The sequence below is a fragment of the Bos javanicus genome, chromosome 8 (genome assembly GCF_032452875.1).
Source record: "Bos javanicus breed banteng chromosome 8, ARS-OSU_banteng_1.0, whole genome shotgun sequence".
Lineage (NCBI taxonomy): Eukaryota > Metazoa > Chordata > Mammalia > Artiodactyla > Bovidae > Bos > Bos javanicus.
The window spans coordinates 75,554,607-75,579,319 of NC_083875.1; the positions used below are offsets into that span (position 1 = coordinate 75,554,607).

At 47.1% G+C, this 24,713-nt stretch overlaps 1 protein-coding gene and 1 long non-coding RNA gene across 2 annotated transcripts in view; one reads left to right on the forward strand and one right to left on the reverse strand.

Moving 5' to 3' along the window:
* The window catches only part of B4GALT1 (beta-1,4-galactosyltransferase 1), a 56,058-nt gene that overhangs the window by 27,131 nt on the left and 4,214 nt on the right, over positions 1-24,713 (reverse strand). The gene's annotated exons all lie outside the window — the stretch shown is intronic.
* On the forward strand, positions 4,427-18,387 carry LOC133252922 (uncharacterized). Its single transcript, XR_009738125.1, has 2 exons — positions 4,427-6,474; positions 16,718-18,387. It is a non-coding gene; the product is annotated as an uncharacterized LOC133252922 (long non-coding RNA).

The window sequence follows — 24,713 nt, forward strand, 5'->3', positions numbered from 1 at the left end:
CAGAGGAAAAGGTCAAAGTCAAGATCCAGATACAGGAATGAACGTCCCCGCCTCCTAAATAGAAACAGGTGGAGCCGAGAGAAGACTCCAAGTGTGAGGACTGCCTCTGCCACAGTACACAAGGGGAGGGCAGGAGAAAGAGGCCCAGGGACAGACAGGGGATGGTGGACAGAGTCAACATTTCAAACCAGGTCCCCAGTATTCCCGGTAGGCCAGACTTTCTCAAAGTGGATTCCAGGAAGCACTAGTCCCAGTAAGATGCTCAATGGAAAAACAGGTTCCCCTGGTCAAAGAAGTCTGGGAACCCCACAAACTAAATCTTGCTTCTGGAAGGTCATAAGGCACACCAAAAGCTCTGAGGAGCTGTGCAGTCAAGAAACCCCATTCAGGGACTTCCCTGGTGGTCCAGTGGCTAAGACTCCATGCTTCCAATGCAGGGGGACCCGGTTCGATCCCTGGTCTGGAAACTAGCTCCCACATGCCACAACTAAGGGTTCCCAGGATGCGACTAAAGATCCCATGTGCTGCAATGAAGATCAAAGACTCTGGGTGCTAGAACTAAGACCTAGAGCAGCCAAATAAACAAATAAATATTTTTAAAAAGAGAAAGAAACCCCATTCACTTTATCTAACCCACCACTTCCTAAACTTACTTAGGCACAGAACCATTTTATCAGTGAACATGCTTTGGGAACCATTACTCTAGCCTAACCAACTTTACCTGTGGAGCAAACCATCCACAGGAAGGAAACTACACACAACACAACAGAGGCCAGACCCTGATCTCAAGCTCAGAGCGAGTTCACCTGAAACATGCTGGTGAGGACCACCCGAGGGCCAGTGTGGGCCTCTGCTGGCTTGTCAGTAGCATGTGACTTTGTCTGAGCACCTCTCATCTTCATGGATCACTCACTCTCCCGAGATGCGGCAGCCCAAGGAAAGGAAGCCATGACTCTCGCTCCTCTGGCCTGTCAGCAGGTGTGAACCTGCCGTCTCTTCTTCCTCTCACCTTTCCTGGATCCCTGGGACTCCTCACCCCTTCCCTCCCTCTGACAATGATCCAGTTCCATCCTCACAGGACCTGCTCCCAATAGTCCATTTTCTTCCAAGACACAGCTCTGATCCTGTCATTTTCCTGCTAAAACCCTCCAATGGCTCTAAGGCCATGATCTTGGACCATGTAGGGTTAAGCCTCTTAGCTCCCCTTCCCTTCCCGCCCCTATAAACTGTGTCTGTGCCCACACTTTCCTCTCTGCCAGAAATGCCCTTCCCTCTTTCCTCTAATGGCATTGAGAGACCAGAATCTTCAAACTGAAGCCCCAATCTGGCCTTGTCCTTTATCTCTACTCCTTCCCACAGAGCTCAGATGGCAGACCTCCTGGGCAGAAGGGGATCTTTAGGGATCAAAAGCCCTGGTCATGGACTTCCCTTGTGGCACACTGGATATGGATCCACCTGCCAATGCAGGAGACATGGGTTTGATCCCTGGTCCAGGAAGATTCCACATGCAGTGGAGCAACTAAGCCCACGCACATAACTACTGAGCCTGTGCTCTGGAACAAGAGAAACCACTGCAGTGAGAAGCCCCTGCTCGCCACAACTAGAGAAAGCTCTCACGCAGCATCAAAGACCATGCGCAACAAAAACAAAACCAAAAAGCCCTGGTCTCTCCCTGGCCATGCACATGGTCTCTGGAGGAACAGAGGCCTCACAGACCAGTCCCTCCCACGACTGCCTGTTGCTCCAGCCCCAAACTCCCATGGTGCCCTCCAGTGAGTAGGTCCTATGCCCCAGAGCTAAGTAAGGGGTTGGTGTGACCATTTTATCCACACTGACCATCAAAATCAAGTGAGGCAATCAGTAAAAACATGGAATCTCAGGCCTCTGCCCTAGGGAGTCTGACTCGTCAGATCTCAGGAAGGACCCACGTAAATAACAAGCAGCCCAAGCAACTCTTTCTGGACAAACTGGGAGGTGGGGAGCGGACAGGGCCAGCCTGCGCATCTTCACAAGCTTGGGGCCTTCGGGGAGGTAGTAGCCCTTTCCCACGAGGTCCCATAGGCCCGGGTTACTCGACTCCCCAGCCGTGGGCACAGCCTTCTGGGAGGCCCTGCTGCACAGGGCACTTGTGAAAAACACGAAGAAAAGATCGGTGCTCAGGTTCTTCTCACTTCAGAAGGCCCCATGACATCTGCACTCCATCCACGGCCTGCCCCACTTTTGGTTCAGAAGATGCAGCTAAACATATCTTCATTTTCGGGAACCCAAAGGGCATCTGGACTGTCACTCTACCAACTTTCTCACAACTTCTGAAACCAACCCAGGAAAGAGGTATTTTACACTTGGGCTGCCTGGCCTCCCTGGAGCAGACACCTGCAGGCTTAAAGCATCTTAATCTCGTCCCTTCGGCAGCTCTAGGAAGACAGCGGTGAGGCAGAGTTTCCTGGTCAGGAAAAGGCTGCCTGGACCCTAGCTCAGCTCTGCCAGTGACTTGCTGGATGATCTTTGGGTGATGACCATCCACTCTCAGGATACTGGTTTCCAGTTGTAAATTCCAGGGGTTGGAACTCAAATGAACACTTAACCTCATTACTTCCACCAACCACCACCACCACCACCACTACCTAGGGCCAACCAGCTTCTGCTCCAGAGTTCCTTCAGCAACTGATAACACTGTCCACCCAGTTATGGGAGCTGATAACCTTCCTCCCCTTCCTTTAATCCCAGAGTGTGGTATTAATAGCATGTGACCACCCATCCATGGGAACCTACTCAAGCATCAAGCCAGAGTCTTTTCTGAAGTGTTTGTTTAATGTAAACATTTCCTGTGGTGTGTCAAGGCCACTTTCAATTCGTTTCAATCAATACTTTCTGGACATCCACTGTGAACCAGGTCGGGGAGGTGGGAGGTGATGATGGGATAGACACGACAGTTCCTGACCTCGAGGCACTCCCTGCTGAAAAGGGCAGGACCCATGTGAAAACTACCCTGGCTCAAGGCTGTCTAAGGGACTGGCTGTCCCAGCGGCTCCACGCAGAGCCTGATCACCAAACAGCCTCTTCCCGCTCGCTGCTCCTCCCTGTGCCCCTCTTACAGCCCTGCCGTGTCTCCCACATGGATGGGAAGAGTGAATCCTGGCCCTTCCTGCCCAATCTGACAATTCTTTCCCCCCCTTTCTCTCCTTGAAGCTGCCACTGCTCTGAGAACCCTCCAGCTCACAACCCTGAGATGGGTCAGGGCTCGGCAGCCGTGGAGGCTCCCGATCTGGAGCCGAATGCCTTCCTGGGTCTGGCGCCAGGTGGGAAGCCTCCTCATGTGCCCTGCACACCTCCTGCTACGCGGCAGGGGCTGTCCTGGGCAGCACACCTGGCTCTGTCCTAATGACAAAGTCTAAGCGCTCAGACTCCAGGAGGGCAGTGACCAGCTCTGCCCGGAACCTCAGGGACTTGCCAGCCAGTCTCAGAGACACCGTGGGGGCCTCAGGGAGAGGCGTGAGGAGGAGGCAGAAGGCCGAGCCAAGGCCCCCTTGCTGGGTGGCGCATGGCGGTGCTACCACAAACCCTTGGCCCCGCTGGGTCGGCTTGTGTGTTTTCTTGGCTCTGAGAGCCGGGAGGCAGGGTTACGTAAGCAGATGAGCAGATGTGAGCCTGTCCTCAGCTCCTCCTGCTAAAGCTCTGCCACGTGGGCCTCTCAGCTGGGAGTCCAGGTCACGGCCTAGCGTGTAAGTCGCTCAATAACTTCAATGTGTGAGCTCAACTCAGACAAATTCCACTGCTCCCTAGCCCAGCACAGCAAACCCAAACACACACGCGCCCCTCGTCAGAAGCCCTACAGATCAAGAGCCAGCCCAGCATGGACGCCCTGCCACCCTGCCAGCCAAGCCACTGGTTCATTCCTCTGGCCTCAGCCAAAGAGGCTGGAACATCCAGTCACGGCTTCCCAACTGACCAACCGATTGGTCAAGACAGTCCTCGGCCTGAAGTGGGGTGATGACAACGGTTCACCAGCCCAAGACAAAATGGTTAATGTAAGGACTATGTGGGGCTTCCCAGGTGGCTCAGTGGTAAGACTCTGCCTGCAATGCAGGAGCCACAGGAGACGCAGGTTCTTGGGTAGGGAAGATACCCTGGAGAAGGAAACAGCAGCCTACTCCAGCATTCTTGCCTGAAAAATCCCATGGACAGAGGAACCTGGGGGGGCTACAGTCCATGTCACAACACGACTGAGCGACTGAACAACAACAAAAGATAATGTAGGTGGTCCTTCATTAAGCTCAAAGCAATCAATATATCAGAATGCCCGTTCTTCCAAGAGGAAGTGCTTCTTACTCATTAAATGTTAAGATCTCCTTTCTTTTAGGAAATGATCACAGTGGATTTTAATGTTGGATTGATTGTTTTTTAATTTAAATGTATACCTGTGGCGGATTCATTTCAATATTTGGCAAAACCAATACAATATTGTAAAGTTTAAAAATAAAATAAAATTTAAACAAACAAACAAACCCTTACTTGGAAACCAGGGGTCAGGACTCCCCAGTTTTAAAAAAAATTTTCTTGAGTGACGAAATTCACATTTTCGGGAACTAGCCAATGCCCACAACTTTGTGACTCAATCAGCTGAGATGTTGGAATCTCTTCCTTGGCCAAGCCTCAGACCTAACAACATGGCACAGCCCCTCTTCAAACCATCCCTCCCGCAGCCCACCCCTCAGCTCCCCTGAGGTGTTGCTCCTCAGACTCTTGTTGGGGGTGAGCCATTTTCCTCTGTACCAACCTTCCAAAGACCTGATGTAGGCTGGAAGCCGAAATAGGCACTATCAAATCCCCAGGCACAGGAATGACAGCTGTCTGCAGTGGTCTTATCAACCCACGGTGCCCCTTGTGACTACAGACTAGAAGTGAGAACCAACGTTTCCTGCAAGGGGCTTACACTAAACCATCTCTCCAACAACTTCATTATCACCAATCCAACAGCTGCCTGGCCACAGCTCAAACATCACCTCTCCTCGGAAGCCTTCTCACCACTCAAGGTTGGTTCTTACCCTTCCTCTTCCTTCGTTAAGGACTCGTAGCACCATGTCCATTTAAGCATGCACCTAGTTAGCACACACCACTTGCCAGTTGGTGCCAGGCATGCAAGCAGTGGGGGATGGGTTAAGAAGAAGTCTTTGCCCTTGGCCAGGAGGGAGACTAGCAATGCAAACACAATGCTGAGGGTGATAGTGGTGCGAATAGCAGAAATGGCACAAAGGAAGGGGAGTCAACTCTGAGGCCAGGGAACAGAGTCAAGGAAAGCTCTGCAGAGAGCTCTACTGGCTCCCTCAGCTCCACCCCGGGAGAAGAGTCATGAGTGTCCACTTGGCTGCCGTGGGCATGGAGTATGCCAACAAACCTGAGCTGAATGGATGGTGCGCAGTTCTTCTCCCTGCCACCAATACAAGAAACGAAGAGGATTTCAATAAACCTTGAGAAAACGTGATGAAGGTTTAATGTACAAGAAAACACGAGAGAACGTGATGGAGGACGACAGGACAGAAAGCCACCAGATGGGACTGCTCATGGTTCATGGTAACTATGTCTCACTGGGTTTTAAAATCCAAACCACAAAGGCTCCCAAAGTACTGGAAATCATTTCTTAAATCAGATGTTCATGCTCCTTTTCCTTATACTTTTGGGTATATCTTTAAAATCAAACAATAACTATCTAAAAATATAACCCGAGGACAAGAAGTGTGACCACCCCCCCTTCTTCATCCTTTTCCCAATAAAGAAGTGTCTTCCAAAATAAAGACTTCACAACATACAACTCTGTGACCAGAAAACAGGAATCATTTACTCTAAAGGCTGGCCTGCTGAGTCTCAGACACACTAAACGCAGGACGCTATTTCAACACCCACTTGTTTTCTGCCAACTCATCATCCAAGTCGCTATTAGACCCTGAGGGGAAAAACACTTTTTCAACAGGAAGCTGAGCACATTTGTGGTCTCAGAACCCTGCATTTGGGGGCACAGAGAAAAACAAAGTATTTGCTCAAAAAAATAAAAGAGCCTGCCAGAGCAGGTCTACAGAAGAGAGCCCAAGAGGGCGAGGGGAAGCTGGACAAGCCGGACAACACAGTGGGGCCAGCTGCTTGCCATCCATCTCTGTGCTGAGGAGTGTCCCTGCCACGCGCCTGAATTACCACATTGAGTACCTCTTCTAAAATATGACCTGAAAGTGACCTGGCCAGGAATGAACCTCAGTGGAACTGCCTATTCTTATGCCCTGCTCTCTCTCCCACTAAATTCCCACCCAGCCTTCACACAAAGGCCAAGCCTTCATGTTTGCTTTACTGCATGTGCTTTCAAGATATTGTTCAGGTTTCCATCTACTGCAGAGGTTCTCAAGTTGTGGAGTACATAGAAAGTCATCTGGGGAAGCAAGTAAAATTGCAGATTCCTGGATCTTCCTGCCCAGAGGTTCTGATCTGGTACGTCTGGGGTTGGGGCCCAGGACTCTGCCTTTTACAAGCACTCTAGGTAGCATTAACATAGGTCCCTAAAGTATGTTTTGAGGAATGCTGGTTTGCAGGCTCACCTGCTAACCACCACCTCCCTCCCACCCCCATGAAGATCTTGAAGAGTGAAGCACCAAGAAAAACAACTTAGGCTCAGGAACTACTACATATCGTTGTTCTCTGACGTTTCACTTGTGGCTTTTGCAAAGCGACAGATGAAATGGCTGTGCTGGGTTGCCGCATCTGAATATCTACATTTTAACTCTGCCTGAATCTTAACTTTTAAGCCACATTTTCTCTTTCTCTTGTTTTATTTATGTTGATCCTTTTTTACAGTGTGTACTCTTGCCTGGAGAATCCCATGGACGGAGGAGCCTGGTAGGCTGCAGTCCATGGGGTTGTTAAGAGTCGGACATGACTGAGCGACTTCACTTTCACTTTTCATTTTCATGCATTGGAGAAGGAAATGGCAACCCACTCCAGTGTTCTTGCCTGGAGAATCCCGGGGACGGGGGAGCCTGGTGGGCTGCCATCTATGGGGTCGCACAGAGTCAGACACGACTGAATCGACTTAGCAGCAGCAGCAGCAGCATTCTTATGCTATCTCAAAAACCTTTGTGAAGTAGGCAAGGGAACAATCCTTCAAAGATCAAACTTTGAATTTCAAAGCTTTTCCAGGATCCTTCAGGCCAACTGGTCCGTGCTCCAGATGCCTTACGAACACTCTTCACCTACCAATGTTTCAACCTTTACAAGCCCACATCCAAGCCTCCTGGGAGGAGGGTGCTAGTCTATCTACCTGCTTCCTCTAGTAGACCCTTGTCTCCTTGAGGGTAGGGGCTGTATACCATTCCTTTTGAACTTGGAACAGTTTCTGAAAGAACAGGCTGTACAAATGTTGGTGACCCCCACAACACATTCAGCTATGAACTAAGAAGCTGAGTTAGCAGAATTGGGAGCCATCTTGCCTATATGATGCTTAAGAATCTAGACTGTTGTCCTAATTACACACCTACACCCAAGGTGACCAAGGGCAAGAAAACTCTCCCTTCTGAGCTCTAAAGATGCCTTTGGTTTCCAGGTATAGCACCTAATTCATGACCTACGGGCATATCCCCCACCCTACATTTTAAAATGAGTTTCCTCCAGATTCTAGCCCTATAATTTTAGACACAGTGGTAGTGTATAGCCTCATCTTCTAAACAATATATTGCTATTTCCTCATCTAAACCTCACACTGCCACATCAAACAGGTGCTTCCCCAAATACTACTTGTTCCTTGAGAAAATAACTCCAAAGCTCAAAGTGTAACATGGGTCGTAAAATCATCAGAAAAGCCTTGGATGTTCATCTGGTCCAGGATCCTATTACCAAGGACACCAAGGCTTAAACCTAAGGGAGTGAAGTCAAGGTCAGATTCCATCACCTTGAAGGGTCAGGATCCACCTTGAAACAGGCCCCTTGGATAATCCTAGCAGACCAGAGCTGGAGGGACCTTGAGAATTATATTTTAACCCCAGTGTTAAACAAAGGACAGAGAGCCTGACGGATTTCTGCAAGGACACTTAAGATTTGCAAAAAAGTCATCTTTATCATCTCCTTATTAATCCTTTAAGGTTCTGATGATCATGGCTACATCTACACAGTGGGCAGCAGATCATAGCTCACGTGGCCCTTTGCTTTCCTTCCACTGCGCCCAGGGGGATAGTCTATCTCAGAACTCCAGGGTTCAGAATCCATGGGGATTCTGACTCAAGGAGCCTAAAAGTGAACCCAATGTAACATCGCTGATCTAAACCCTTCTCAAGTGTATTTCCACACATACATGGTCATGGTTCAGAATTCAGAGTGGGCAGTAGAAACAAGGATAGAGAACTAGGAAGCCCTGGGAGACCCCAGGACTGGGCGCCTAACAGTATACATCTGTCCTGGGGTAACCCAAAGAGGTTTCTACAGGCACAGAGATGCAAGGCCTGAGATCAGGAAGCAGTACCCAGGAATCAAGGCTTTTACAGCCCAGTAAACAGGCTTCCCCCATTTGTCCTCTGGGAAAAAACTGTCCCAGGAGGAATTTCTGCTTTGTTTGGTTCCAGCCCAAACGCACACTTCCTCCTCACCCAGCCCTTCTCCTGCCGGGCTGGAATTTGTGGAAACTGCGCCTGCTCACCGTTATTACTACCAGGAAAGGCTTGGGGGGCCTGGAAATTCTATGTTAGCCCCCAGGATGATCCAGCTGTATCTCTCTCCTCTTAGAATCAGGGCACTTCTGGAAGGGATGATTTGAGCTTCTCAGAAAGGATTAGATGATACAGGTCTGGGTGTTATTTTAAGACCTTCCCCTGCAGGCAGAGGCAGCCTCCCAGTCTCCTCTGGGTCTGACACTATCAGCCTGGAGCCAGTCACCAGCGGGTAGCCCAGGGTCTGCCAGGCCCAGGAAGGCGGGAGCCACACTTCCCTCCACTCCTCTCCTGATGACTTTCCCCTCCCTGGATGCCGGGGGAGAGTACTTTGCTTTCTGCCTTCTTAGGCCATTTGTTACAAAAGGTGTGGAAATTTGACACACGGTTCTATAGGAATCAAATGCAATTTCTGAGGGAAGCAGCACAGGGGGAAAGACCAGGTTTAAATCCCTACTCCAGAAGTAGAGAACGGACATGTGGGCATGAGGGCAACGGGAAGGATGGCACAGATCGGAAGAATGGCATTCACAAACATACACTACCAAGTGTAAAACAGATAGCTATGGGAAGCTACTGGATAACACAGGGAGCTCAGCCCGGTGCTCTGTGATGACCAGAGGGGAGGGATGGGGGTGACTGGGAGGGAGATCTGAGAGGGAGGGGGTATACTTATAGTCAATTCACTTCGCTGTACAGCAGAAACCAACACAACATTGTAAAGCAATTATACTCTAATAATAAAATTTAATAAAAAAGCAAAAAATCCCTACTCTACCTCTGAAAAGCCACAGGCATGTTTCACCCTCTTTGAACCTTATCTGTGATACAGCACAGTGCCTAATAGATAGTGGGTTTACAACACAGATTTACTGAATAAATACATGAATAATACCTGCATGCGGACCTTACATTCTAAGAGGCAAAGTCATTCTTAACAGAATTCAATAGAGGCTAAGAAGTCATAAGACAGACTGCTGTGGAGAATCACCAGAGCTTAGTCATACCAGCACATTTAAAATGTGGAGGGACTAAGGGTATTCACATAGTTATAGAAAAAGGCTACTGGTGAGAGAAAGCATAAAACCAAGGGGGGAAAAGTCTTCCCTTCAAACAAAAGATAGCATGGCCAGAGTGAATAGATAAAGGACAGACTGAGAGAAGAGACCTGCAATGTCTGAGACCAGCAAGAGATTAGTATCCAGGATGTATAAGGAAATCTTACATATCATCACGAAACCACAAGAGCCCCAGCCAAAGAAGAATTATGAATAAGCAATTTACCAAAGAAGACTCCCAAAGGCCATCAAGCATACGAAAAGATGCGCCAGCTCATTTGTCATCAGAGAAAATCAAGTTAAAACAAGAGCTCACCCAGCATATCTAATCGTTTGGCAAAAATGAGGAAGTTCGTTAAGGCTAAGTATTTGTGGAGAGGTACAGAGACACTCTGCGCTCCGCTGGTGGAGATGTAAACGGGGGCAGCCGGTCTGCAGCCCTATCTGGCACTCAGGGAGCAGCATAAATCCACACACAGGTCTATGGAGAAGGCTGTTCCTTACGTCAGGATGTGTGAAGGTAGTGTGGGAGTCTGTCATTAATGGAGAGAGAAAACTGGGATGAACACCACAGACACTAGATTACACATGGCAACGTGGATGGACCTTAAAATCAAAGGTGAGTGCCTGGAGCCCAGCTCCTGGTTTCTAAACACCATCCTCTACTAACAAGAACTAGAGCTCATCGGAGAAGTGGCTGATTCCGGGGCTGAGTCAAAACGAACAAGACGGGGCTGGAACATCTTGATTTGTCTAAAAGTGAAGGAAATGCTCAAAGAACAGAGGGATGTGCCCAAATGACACAGGAGCTAGCCTGACGGGGATCTCGTCGGCCAAATCTGGGACGTACGTGCTTAGTTGCTCAGCCGTGTCTGATTCTTTGTGACCCGAGAGAGTCTGAACATTAAAATAAATAATGTTAGTGAAGAATTATGAACTACTGAACAAAGAAGGATCTGTAACTCTGTACTAATATATGAATGGGAAGAAGGGAAAGCTCTTCCTCACAAGAAAATGCCCACTAATAAATGTAGAAGCAATGATAGAATTAGATCGCCAAACACCGTAAAAGTAATCGATTCCAGTAAGAATCACTGATAGGTGCTAAAAGCCAATGGATGAAAGTTTGAGGAATAACAAGATATTCACATAATCTCAAAGTAAATGCCCGTAAGACACATTTTAATTAAAATGGGTAAAATAACAAACTTGAAAATGGAGAAACGGCAGATGCCACCATAATGAAAAGATCGAAGTTCACTTGGCCAATAAGGAACAAATTAACAGCATGTGTTTCTACATAATACGTATTAAGAAGAACTCGGCAACATTCACCCAATATTCTTGCTGTAAATGCATAACTTGAACCTCACCACAAGGAAACATCAGACTCAAATTGAGGGGCCTTTATAAAACAACTGGTCTGTGCTCTTCAACAACGTCAGTGTTATGTAACACAAAGAAATGTCAGGCATTTTTCCAGATTAAGAGACTAAAGAGACATGATCATGGAATAAAATGCCTACTCTTCAATTTCCTTTTAGTACAAGGACAATCTTGGGACAAGCAATAAGATCTTCATAAGGTCAATAGATGGGATAATAGAAAATTTTCAATGTTGATTTCTTGATTTGGTCATTGTACTAACTGGTTATATTTTTAAAATTCTTATTTTTAGGAAATACACACTGAATATTTAGGGATAACAGGGCATGATTTGGAATATCACACATGCACATACATGGAGAGAAAGAAGAAAAAAGCAAATACAGCAAATGTAAACGTTTGGGGAATTCAGGGGGATCCAAAGGCTATCCCTGACAGTTGGTAAAGAATCTGCCTGCGATGCAGGAGACCCCAGTTCGATTCCTGGGTCAGGAAGATCCCCTGGAGAAGGGAAAAGCTACCCACTCCAGTATTCTGGCCTAGAGAATTCCATGGACAGTCCATGGGGTCACAAAGAGTCAGACACGACTGAGCCACTCTCATGTTCAAAGGCTATCCAGAAATTCTTTGCATAATTTTAACAACTTTTCTATGAGTTTGAAGTTATGTCAAACGTTTTAAAAATTGAAGAAAAAAAAAAGAAGAAAGAAAAAGCAGAAGTGGGTAAAAAAAAAAATTAGAATCAAAATGAGCTATAAAAAATATCATTGGGACTTCCCTGGTAGTCCAGTGGTTAAGACTACAAGCTTCCAATGCAGGAGGGCACACAGATTTGATCCCTGGTTGGGGAACTAAGATCCCATATGCCACATGGCATGGCAAAAAATAAAATGGTTTATAAGTTAAAATATATATATACATACATACACTATATGATCCACTTACACGGCATTCTCAAAAAAATAAAACAACAGTAATGATCAGTGATTAACAGGGGTGAAGGGTGAGATGAAAATATGACCACAGGGGGATTTTGGGGGGAGGGGTGAAAAAATATTTTACATCTGGATTGTGGTAGTTTTATATATATGTGTATATATACATATAAAAATTCATAGACCTATAAACCAAAAAGGCCAATTTTATGTATATTAATTTAAAAAATTAAATTTAAATTAAAAATTGCACATATATTAAGCAGTGGCTCCCATCTGGTAAGAGCAAAAAACAGATACACATTAAACACTTTAATGCCCATGGTGGAGTTGGAAAATGGAAGTGGGAATGAGGATCAAAGAGAACAAATAAGGCAAGAGAGTCCTTGATAATAACAGGCTATGAAATAAAAAGTTGGATGGCTGGATGGAAGGGAAGAAAAGGAAAAAAAAGTACACAAGGGAATACATAGGCGAGTGGTGGAGGATGGCGCAGGATGAGGCCTTCCAGGGCTGCACAGAGTGGAGTTCTGACCTCTGGACCAGACCAAGGTCCCTGAAGGGCTTCCGCAGTTCTGCGGGGACGGGTTCATCAGCCTGACCACCTGACTCCAACCAACACTTGAGAACAACTCACTGCTCTGCTCCGACTTCTGACTTCACAGCTCCCTGATTACACTATGGCTTCCCTTATAGTGCTGCCAGCAGCCAGAGAATGCTAAGCCAGTTGACAACAGTTTCAGTCTTCCAGTAGCACAGCACAGCTTAGCATTCCAGCATGTAAATAAGTCTCATGGGGGTTTTATTTCTGAGTCAGCTGACCCTCTGATCAGTTTTGGAGCCTTGACTGCATTTCTGGACCTGCAGTGCTAGTTACCAGTATATCCTTCCCTCTCCAACTAGAACCAGACCTTGGACTATGGAAAGCTTGCTGCCCTACAGGCCACCTGGGCAGTCAGCCAGCCATGCACTCCTGACAATACCTCTTTGGCATCAGGACCTCTTTGAGTGCAGCCTGTTCCAATTTCTTCCTCTAAGAAGTGGAGATAATAATGTGTTCTCTCCACATGGTAAATGAGATAACACATATACAGTCTTACCACAGTGCTTAGCACTAATACATGTTCAATAAATATTACTTCGTACTAACAGATGTTCAATAAATATTACTTCGTCTTCTCCCCTGACTCCCTAGAACTTCAAAGCATACAGATTATTACAACTCTGTAATCACAAGTGGCTGAAATTTCACATTTCTACTCTAATCCACCAGCATCGATGATAGATTAAGAGCTCAAAGGGTTCTGTGGGTATGATATAAGGGTTCTTACAACATATGATTCTATTTGGTTTTTGCTGTCAGGGACAAGTACTAAAATGCTTAAGAATCAGCTTAGAAAAGAATACCAAAAAAAATTTTTACAATCTTGGAAACATGAAGAACTTCCTAAGTGCCAAAACAACCTGAAGTCATAAAGGAAAAGACAGACTTAAATATATGAAACTTTTATATGATCAAAGATACCAGAGATAAAGTTAAAAGACACATGACAAATGGAGAGATCATATTTGCAAATGATATATTATAAAGGAGTAATATCCATAGTCTTAAAAACTCCTGTAAACATATTTTAAAACTGTTAGAAAAATGGATAAAAATATTAACAAGTAATTTACAAAAGAAATACAAACGGCCAACTAATACATTAACATTTGCTCAACACCATCAGTAATCAGAGAAACTAACTAAAACAAGATACCACATTTGACCATCATATTGATAAATGTAGAAAGAGTGATGATAAATATCCAGTGTGGGAAACAGGCAATTTCCATACACTGCTGATGAATGTAAACTAGAGGACAATTTAACAGTATTTATTACAATGTTGAAAGTACATGATCTTTAGATCCAAATCAATAACCTAACCTTCTACCTTAAAAAGATTTTTAAGAAATAGAAAAACAAACTAAACATAAAGCTAAAGCAAAACAGAAGGAAGAAAATAATAAAGATTAGAGCAGAAATTAATGAAATAGAGAACAGAAAAATAACAGAGAAAATTGATGAAGCCAAAGTTGGTTCTTCGAAAAGATCAACAAAATGCCATACTTTTGGCTAGACTGATCAAGGTGGGAAAAAAGAGAGATAGAGAGAGACAAAATTACCAAACTTGGGAATGAAAACAGAAATACTCCTAACAACTTTGGAATGAAAAAAAAAGGATTATAAGAGAATACTATGAACAACCATGCCAACAAATTAGATGAATTAGATGAAGTAGACAAATTCCTAGGAGGACATAACTATCAAAACTGACTGAAGAATAAAAAGAAAATCCAAATAGACCTGCAACAAGTAAAGGAATTGACCCAGTAATCAAAAAGCTTCTTACAAGTAAAAGTCCAGGCCCAGACAGTCTCACTAGTCAATTTCACCAGATATTTAAAGAAGAATTAATACAAACCCTTCACAAACTTCTGAAAATTGAAGAGGAAGGAACTCATCCCTATTTACTCTGTGAGGCTGTGTTACTTTGATTCCAAGTTCAGACAAAGACATCAGGAGAAGGATGAAAAGGGAAACTACAGATTATTTGCCAATTATACTTCAATAAAGCTGAGGGAAAAACTCTATAGATCAATGACTCTTATGAACAAGAATTCTCAACAAAAATATTAGCAAGAGGTATATGAAAAGGATGACATACCACAACCAAGTGGGATTTATCCCAGGGATTCAAGTTTGATTTATACCTGGAAAAGCAATCGGTGTATCATATACCACATCAATAGAATGACCAATGACAAAAACCACATGATCATCTCAACAGACACAGAAAAGCACTTGACAAAACACACCACCTATTCACGATAAAAACATTCAATAAACTAGGAACAGAAGGGAACTTCCTCATCTGATAAAAAGCATCTGCAAAAATCCCACTGCTAAGGTCATACTTAAAGACTGAATGTTTTTCCCCTAAGATCAGAAACAAGACAAGGATGTCCTCTCTTACTCATCTATTCGACGATGTGCTGGAAGTTCAAACCAGGACAAATAGGCAAAAAAAAAAAAAAAAAGAGTTGCTGTGAGAATCACTGAAAATAATGCAGATGTAGTACTTTTCCCATGCTTGGCATGTAAGTAAGATGCTAAGTAAGATTATCTGTTGTGGGTGTGGTTGATGTGGTTTTTGCTGGAACCTAGAACCCTAGATTCATAGCGACTCCCACTGATTGGGTTTTCAAGCTAACCAATTTACTTGTGATTTGGGGCCTAGCTATGGGAATTGCTGGGAGGGTCAGCTGGGTGTGGATTTGGCCAGTAACTGACTCAATCCTGGCTCGGGGTGCACTGACAGTCACCCAGGTCTACATGGCTAGCTGTCCTGCAGCCCAGACATTCAACTGTATTACGCAGGAGTTCAAGGCTACATCAGAATCCCCAGGCAGGAGGAGACACCAGAGAATATCCAGGCCAACCCCTTATCTCATTTAACAGATGGGTAAAGTGAGGCCTGGGGAAGAGAACGTGACTTCTCTCGGATCACTGAGTAGGCTGGTGCCAAAACGGAACTTCAGGGTGTGGTATCCTGGCTTCCAGCCCCTGGGTAGACACAGGCTGTCTAGGCCTGTGTCTTAGTTTTCTAACAGGACAGTGGTACAGGCCACTAGGTGGCCCAGCCTGAGCCCACCTATGTCCAGCCCAGCGCCTGTTTTTTTGTTTTTTTTTTTTTTTAACACAGCCATTCTTAACTCCTGTTCAGTTCAGTTCAGTCGCTCAGTCGTGTCCTACTCTTTGCGACCCCAAGAACCGCAGCACGCCAGGCCTCCCTGTCCATCACCAACTCCCAGAGTCCACCCAAATCCATGTCCATCAAGTCGGTGATGCCATCTAACCATCTCATCCTCTGTCATCCCCTTCTCCTCCTGCCCTCAATCTTTCCCACCATCAGGGTCTTTTCAAATGAGTCAGCTCTTCGCATCAGGTAGCCAAAGTATTGGAGTTTCAGCTTCAACATCAGTCCTTCCAATGAACACCCAGGACTGATCTCCTTTAGGATGGACTGGTTGGATCTCCTTGCAGTCCAAGGGACTCTCAAGAGTCTTCTCCAACACCACAGCTCAAAAGCCTTAACTCCTGAGACTCCACCAAATATCCAAAGCTCCCTCCAGCTTCTACCCTGACCACCCAGCTACGGTGTAGTCTGTGATGGCCTCGACCCAGGACACTGACAAACAATGATCACCTGGAGAAGGGAACACTGTGAATGACCATAGAAGCCTGGCACACCTGACACATGGCAGCCCACACTCCAGGTTCCCAGTGTTGCGGATCCAACAAGGTGGAAGTTTCTCCTTGGGGCCTGGGGTAGGTCTGTTCAGATAAGCAGGCCACCGTCTCTACCAAAATGGCTAAACTCTGTTCCTAAACTGTGGATACAGCCTCAGTCTCCTTCTCCTGACTGCTCCAGAGCAGAGAGAAAAAACTGCATTTGAAAAACATTTTACTTGGCAGCCTACTGTGTGGAACGTACACCTTTGCTGCCTAGGGGATGTGTTGTGCGTTGATCAGAATTTCATTACCAAGTACCTCAGATCATCCTATCCTCTTATCAACCCTCTGAGGTAAGGATGATCTTTCCTCTTTACACAGGAAGGAGGTCTTGCCCTGGGTCCCACAGGAACAAGATGTTCACAGCAGCTCCAGCCCAGTTCCAAACGGATCCTGGGAGCACCCCATTGAGACACAGCTGATTGCTGAGGAATGTAGTAGAAGAGAGGACATGCGGAGGGGCTGCAAGGCTAAGGAAGCAGCTGTCACAGGCTGAAGCCACCTCGTCTACTTGGTGTAAATCTCTGGTCAGTGACATCACTAAAGTCATTCGAACATTTGTGCAAGTGGTAGGCTGGCAGGCTCCTGTTTGTCTACAGAAAAGACATGTGTATGGGGTAGGGGTGTGGCTACAGGGTCAGAAACAGCAATTCCTGTTTGCAGACCTCGGGCTTCTGATCAACTTATTTATATCCAATCTAATTTGAAGTCTTTCTTCATTTGGGCCCCGTGTCTGGATCCCATAAACCAGGGCTGTCAGAGCAGAGTTCGTGCAGATGGGCTAATGGTCAGGTGCCCAGGCCATTAGAGCCTAACATGGGTTCTGCGTGTGGTATTTCCAGCAACCGACCTGCAATGTGTGAGATCAACAGCATTGTAAAGCCAGGCTTTTAAAGCTGGGATCTGCCCCCAATCTACAGGTATGGCTCCACAAATAAAGAAAAGGTCCTTATGTTGTGTAAGTCAACTCTTTGGCAAAGGTGTGTGAAGTGTAGAAAGAGCCACGTGTAAGGTTCCTCTGTGGATACCCAGTAACCTCAGTAGGAACTGCCCACAGGAAACGGCTTCTAGGAAAAGCCTCACATCCAGAGCACCTGCAGGGTCCTACACAGGAAACTGCACACACACACACACACACACACACACACACACACAGCTGAGAGCATTATGTGTGAGACTCCAGATAAACCTGACTTTCCCTGGGAACGCACACTCTTTAGAAGTTAAAATCCCTAGTGTTAGTGGCCCAGTCATGTCCAACTCTTTGTGGCTCCCTGGACTGCAGCCCATCAGGCTCCTCTGTCCATGGGATTCTCCAGGCAAGAATACCAGAGTGGGTTGCCATTCCCTTCTCCAGGGGGTCTTCCTGACCCAGGGATCAAACCTGGGTCTCCCACATTGCAGGCAGATTCTTTACCATCTGAGCCACCAGGGAAGCCCCAGCCCAGGAATTTATTGAGCCAGCCAAAAAGTTCATTTGGGTTTTTCCATACTATCTTACCCCAACTTTTTGGCCAACCCAATAGAATTTAGGGCCTGTGGATTATTCCAACCCTATTGGAAAGCACAGTGACAGTGTGAACCAGTGTCGTAAAGATGGCCATATCCTCTGGCCTAGAAATTCCCCTCTAGGAATTTATCCCCAGGAAATAATTCAACTGAAACAAGAAGCAACATGCAGCAAAGATGATCTATGATGGGGAAACACAGGATATTTAACCTTAAGGGAATACGCCCTAAGGATTTCAGAAAGGAGCCACAAAAGATAGTTCAGGTAACATAAGCAATAGTTTATAAGATAATGCTGAACAAATATAGTAGAAGGCAAAACAGTTCCCACTATGGTTGCAACAGAGTAAAAAGTATGTATGCACCTGCAAAGTATGCCAGTAGATGTACGGTTTTACGACAATGGGAAGGAGTAGAATTATGCATATTTAAACACTGAATGTGGTGACACTGCACTTTCAACTGAAGAAGAAGGAAAAGAAGCAGGAGAAGGAAGAGGAGGGGAAAGAGAGGAAGAGGAAGTAGATGACTCGGAGAAGGAAGAAGAGAAGGAGAAATATGACAAAGTAAAAGCCAAAATCTTCACAAATAAAAACTATTAGTACTACCAATAAGAGATAACATATCTATATCTATCTGGTGGCTCAGATAGTAAAGAATCCACCTACAATGCGGGAGACCCAGGTTCGATCCCTGGGTTGGGAAGATCTCCTGGAGAAGGAGATGGCTACCCACTCCAGTACTTCTGCCTGGAAAATTCCATGGGAGGAGGAGCCTGGAGGGGCTATAGTCCATGGGGTCACAGAGAGTCAGACACAATTGAGCCACTAACAGTACTACCAGTAAGAGAGAACATATATTTGGAGCTTACTCTGTGTTAGGCACTGCTTCAAGCCCTTTTGTGCCTACTAACTTCACAGCATCCATGAGGTAGATTCTTTTATTATCCCCATTTTACAGGTGAGAGCAGTGAGGTACAGAGAGAATGACAACTTTCCCAAAGCACACAGCTAACCAGCATGATGGAAAGAAACACTTCCCGTGCCATTTCAAAGGTCAGCCACCTAAAAGCTTTATGCCTGCTTAGACAGAGATGACAGAGTCCTCAACAGAGGCCTCATCACAAGACCCCTCAGCCCCTCAGGAGCTCCCACAGAGGGGTCGCGTGGCACATAGAACCAGGGTTCCCCCCTAAAAATCCAGACTCCAGGAGGAAGAGGAAGAAGCTCACTAAGGACCAACAGGTGGGCTTCCCAGGTGGTGCTAGTGGTAAAGAACCCACCTGCCAATGCAGGAGATGTGAGAGACTCGGGTTCGATCCCTGGGTCGGGAAGATCCCCTGGAAGAGGGCATGGCAACCCACTCCAGTATTCTTTCCTGCAGAATCCCCATGGATAGAAGAGCCTGGCAGGTTACAATCCATAGGGTCACAGAGTTAGACATGAGTGAAGCAACTTAGCACACACACTTCAGAGAGAGGAGAAGGGACCAAGGCAGTCAGGATTTGTTCGCAATGATATGAGCTAGAAGAACCAGAATTCAGAATCCTTGCTCCAGAGGCCCTTGAATTCCCCACACTCCAAGCACCTTTTTCTGCACCTCTCCCCTTCTCCTTCCTCCCTTGGGGCCCTCAGTCTAGCTTCCTGGGCCTGCCCTTGTCCACACACTCCAGCTGCACGGCCTTCTCTCTCTTTTATCATTTTCCCTGCACCATGCCTCAACTTCCTGTCCTCTCCTGCCCTGCTGGGGACAGCCTGCCACAGCTGGGACTTTGTTATGGCACTCTCCCCATGTGAAAGCAACTAGCGATGACAACAGGCAGCAGACTCCTGCCCTTCCCAACCAGGGAGACCGTTCAACATGCTGAGAGATCTTCATTTTGACTCTAGCCCTGGCCCAGACCACCCATCCGGGTCCCTGCACCTTCTCAGTGCCCTGGGAGCACCCCTGCCTCCTCTTATCTTTGTCGGGGTCTGTCCACCGCTGAGGAATGCCCCCGGGGTGGGGCCCAGCCTTTGTTCATGTCCGTGTACTGTGCTTCACAGAGCGTAGTTACCAGTACGAGTTTGCTGAATGAGCAAAGGAGTCCCCACTCATCCTCTTCCTGGGCAGGGGGCCTCCTGCCTTTGGGGTAAGTACTCAAGGCTGCCCATTCTGAACCAGGCAGGGACCTTGCCACACCACCTAAGGTGCTCATTTGAATGCCAAGAGCTACCCAACACCTCCTCGCCAGTGTCCGAGCCTTCTATAATGCAAATACCAGTTACCCTGGGTCCGCCCTAACTGGGAGTCCTTTCCTGTTTTTTCAAGCTGACAGTATCCTGAAACACAGCGGCAGAGGTGCCATTTCAGGATGTCAAAGGCAAAAGGACGGTATGCAAAACAGGAGGACATTTTTAAAGAAATGTTTAAAGGCATTTTCAGAACGCAACCTGTCATGAGGTCAGGCAGTCACTGAAACTTCTGCCAGGGTGCCACCTCGTGACCTGGAGACCCATGTGGTGGGGCAGGAAGGAGCCTGACCTCACACCCTGGTGGTCACACTGGTCTGACATAACCCTGCCCTTCCCTCAGTGCAGCCTCTCCTTCGATAGCCGGGCTCTGTGCCAAATGACCCTGGGCAAAGTCCCAAATCCAAAGTGTGCCTCAGAAGAGAATTTAGCTCCAGAGAGGACATTCAAAGTCGACTGACTTCAAAGCAGACACCTTGCAAAGAGCCTGAGTGTCACGCTCTGCTGGTCTCCGAGGCTTCTCCTGACAGGACTTTGTGGGAACCTATAGATTCTCGCTTCCTGGTCCCTCTCAGATCTCAGGACCCTCTGGAGAGGGGAGGTGGGAGAGCTGTGCTGGTTCACTAGTTTGTTCCCACACCTCTTGCGGACACAGTTCTATCTCAGTCATGTCACCAGAACTGGGTTAGCTAACTGGTGCTCACCCAGCACCATCGCCCCAGGGCCACGAGGCCCAGTCCAGGGACTTGGCTGCTAAGGAGACAGATGGAGATATTACTAAGGAAGCGGATTCCTAGGACATCACGCCCACCACAGAGTCATCCTGCAGCCTGGCCCCTTGCCCCCATCCCAGGCACTCACTTCCTGCACCTAGTTTTTAATCAGAGTTCTAGACACAGCCTTTATTCAGCAGTAAGTGGTACTCATCTGCCACCACTAAGAAAACCTGAAATTCTCAATGAGTCTATCCTTTAGTAAAAACAGTTTAAAAACCAAGCCCTTTTCTTTCTTTCTTTTTTTAAACCAAGCCCTTTTCAAAAAGTGTTCATCCCCTTTTCTTCCTTTTCAAAAAACTCCACTTTGGAAACAATCCAAAAAGTATGTAAAGTTTTATGCATGAGCCTCAGCAAACCACTAAGAAAAACCAAAAACTGTATGTGTGTTCAGCAACAGTTGAAAAATACAAGTTATACCCTTAGTTGTTTTTAAAGGTATAGGACCAAGCCCGTGATAGAATTTTAAGTGAAAAAATCCTGGCCATCAGGCTATCTAGATCTATCTGTACCAATCTATCTGTCCATTTGTAAAAATTTATCAGCAAATTCTTAAACATGTATAAGACAAACTTTGCCAATATGCCTGGTGTAGGTATAGGAATATACATGTGCTTTTCAACCTCTTTTAACTTCTCAAATATTTTTCAATGAGCCCACATTACCTTTTACAAAAAGGAGGAAAAAAGATTACTCTCTCCTCAAAGAAAAAAAACAGGCAAAGCCAAGACCCACGGCCCTGGCCTCTGGTATCCTAGTGAGACAAATTCTCCACCTCTCTCTCTCTCTGAGCTTTGTGAGGGGCTTGGAGAGGCGGCAGGGGGAAAGAGAAGCCGCTATGTTACACACCCAGACCAGACATTAAAATCCCTGCCAAAGAATTCAGCAACAGCCAATAATACAGCCCCTGGCCTGCATTTGTACAGGGAAGGGGCGGGCAGGGCCAGGCTGAAAAGTGGAACCTGAAACACTGAGCGTGTGACTCAGCCCTTCTGCCTCCTAAGGACGAATCCCTTCAGGCCACGTTCACCCAGAACCAGCTTCTTGCCAGGCCCTGTCCCCTATCCTTCAGGCCACCACGACCTTCCAACTTGAAGGTCTGGCCTTTAGAACACGATCGAAGATCTCTCTCCTAGGCCAGCGACTGCGCAGGCCCAGGTAAACAGAGAGGCCCCACAACGGAGGCTTTTGCAATCACAGCCACGGTCCCTCACCAAGTTAAGAGTCAGGTGGAACCCTGTGGATGTCACCGAATCCAACTGCACGCCCTGTTAGCTCCTCAGATGTCAGGGTCTGGCTTACAGTGATCTCATCACCTGGCCCACATGGGCAGTGCTAGAGGCAAAGGTAAAAAGATCCTCGAGGGAGTTAGCTTAGGGAGGACCACCATCCTAAAACAACTGGAATGCTGCTTAACCAGATAAGAACTGGAATTTCCAGGTGGACGTGGCTTCAAGCAGAATTTCCATCTCCACTTCATGAACACTGATCAGGAAGTCAGGCATGGGAGGCAAGGTGGAAGGGGGTCAGTGAAGAAATCACCCGGTCTGACTTGACCACAGGATGCCTGGGCCCCTTTCACACACTGGCCAGAGCCTAGCTGAGCCTGAAGGGGATGAGACTCCTGGCCCTGCCCCCAGGATCTAGAGGGTCCCCAGGCTGGAATCCATGGAAGATCCAGGATTAACTGTTTTGTCTTCCCCAAACCATAAATTTGTCTAGCCCCAGCCTGGAAACCCCTACTCTGCTGCTAACCAAAGACCATAATATCCCACCATACGGCCACTGATGTATCATTATAGTCATTATAAAGCAACAAGTTAAAAATTACCCAGCAGAGCTAATGCAAGGCTTCAGAAATCAGAGGAACATTTTCACACAATCAGATAAAACCAGGACTGGAAAACTTGGTCCCAGTTCTGGGTTTCTGAATAAGAGAAAGAAAGAAGGAAGGAAGGAAGGAAAGGGGATGGACAGGGAGGCAGAAAGACTAAACGTGTTTGGACACACTGTGGCTTCCCTAAGTGACATCAGTATGATTTAATTATGTCTCCTCTGCCTAAAGCGGCTTTTCAGGTGGCTCCATGATAAAGACTCTGCCTGCAATGCACCAGATGTAAGAGACGCAGGTTCAATCCCTAGGTTGGTAAGATCCCCTGGAGGAGGGCAAGGCAACCCACTCCAGTTTTGCTGCCTGGAGAATCCCAAGGACAGAAGAGCCTGGAGGGCTACGACCCAAAGGGTCGCAAAGTGTTGGACACAACTAAAGTGATTTAGCACATGTACCTCTGCCTAAATTGTGAGTTCCAAAGGAGGAGGCATTTGTTGTCTCCCTCTCCATAGCTCTAGCACTCGGCCTAGGAACAGGCACACCGTCAAATCCAGACAAACTGTTACCATATCAGACCTCTCAGATGGACCCACCTGTAAACCTAGCAGGGATCTTCCCAAACTCAAGGCCACATTAGGCTGCCCTGAGCCTCTGCACTAAGGGTCTACTGGGCAATAACTTTTAAGCAAAAGCATTAGACTGGGAAGCAGGATATCAGTTTTTCTAGCCCCAGCTGGCTACTGCCTGACTGAGTGGCCTGAGGCAAGATCCTTCCCCTTTAGCACAGTGCATGACAGGGGTCAGGAAACTGGAGACCCATCCTGGGATGTTGTGGTTCCAGGATGCCACAGTTTGAGTCCCATCTTATGCGTGGCTCAGGCACCCTGTAATCCATGGAACTTTCACCTGGTTCATCAGGTGGAGGCACCCATGTGCTTTCACAGAATCTGGGTCAAATTATAACAGACAGGATACACTTCTGCGACCATCAGGCTGCATGGAAAATAGTCAGCCAAAAAGTCATGGAGGGCATTTCTCCTTCTCAGACTGTCAGACAAGAAAGCAAGTCTATGTGTATGTTAGGAAATTATTTTCCCCAGGAAAAGCAACAGGATAAAACTGGTTTAAAAGACTGTTACCGAACCTCCCAAAGCTTAAAGGTCTGGACACAGGGGAAGTTCCTGGTGCCTCCCCAAGCCCCAGGATGAGGCTCCACCCCAAGCCAGAAGGTTACGAGGCTCCAGGACTCATCCCCAAAGGAGAGAGACAGCCCTTTCCCGAGCTGAGGCCACATGTCCTCTAGATACACTATGTCCCATGTGTGATGATGGGAGAGTGGGGGGAGTGGGAATTGTGTGCTGCTGAAGAAACACCTGGGACCTAAAAGCCAGGGAGAAGCCCAGCAAGTGCTCTGTTCTGCCAAGGGCACAGACCATGTCAAAGGTTTGGCTGACAGCCCCCATGAAACCTGGGGAAAAGGGCTCATGGACAAGTGTTCTCTCAGGGCCCTGGCAACCTGCAGCTATTGGCTGGCCCAGACGCCCACGCCTCTTTGGTGCCCACCTCTAGATCAGAGTCTTCATCTAAACATATGAAGAGGATCTTGCCAAAGGGGAGCTGGGCAAGCGGGGCCTCAGGTTTGGGCAGTCCTATACTCATACCCTCCCGCCACTACCCCAAGGGCTGAAACCAACTGTCCAGGTCAGGCTGGCCTCCCCTAACCAGTCCTACCTGAGCCACTGCCCACCCCTCAGCCAGCCCCTCTCTGAGCGGGCAGTGCCAGTCAAGTATGTTGTGCTGCCGCCAAATCCAAGCAGAGATAAACATTCCCGGAAAAGTAACTCAGCACACGGCCGCTACTCTTCCCAGGCTGACTATATCTCAGGCAAACACCCAGGCAGCCAGAAAAGACAGCCTTAATGCCATGCTCAGTGAGATGCTGCACAGCCAGGCCAAGGGCTGAGATGACAGCA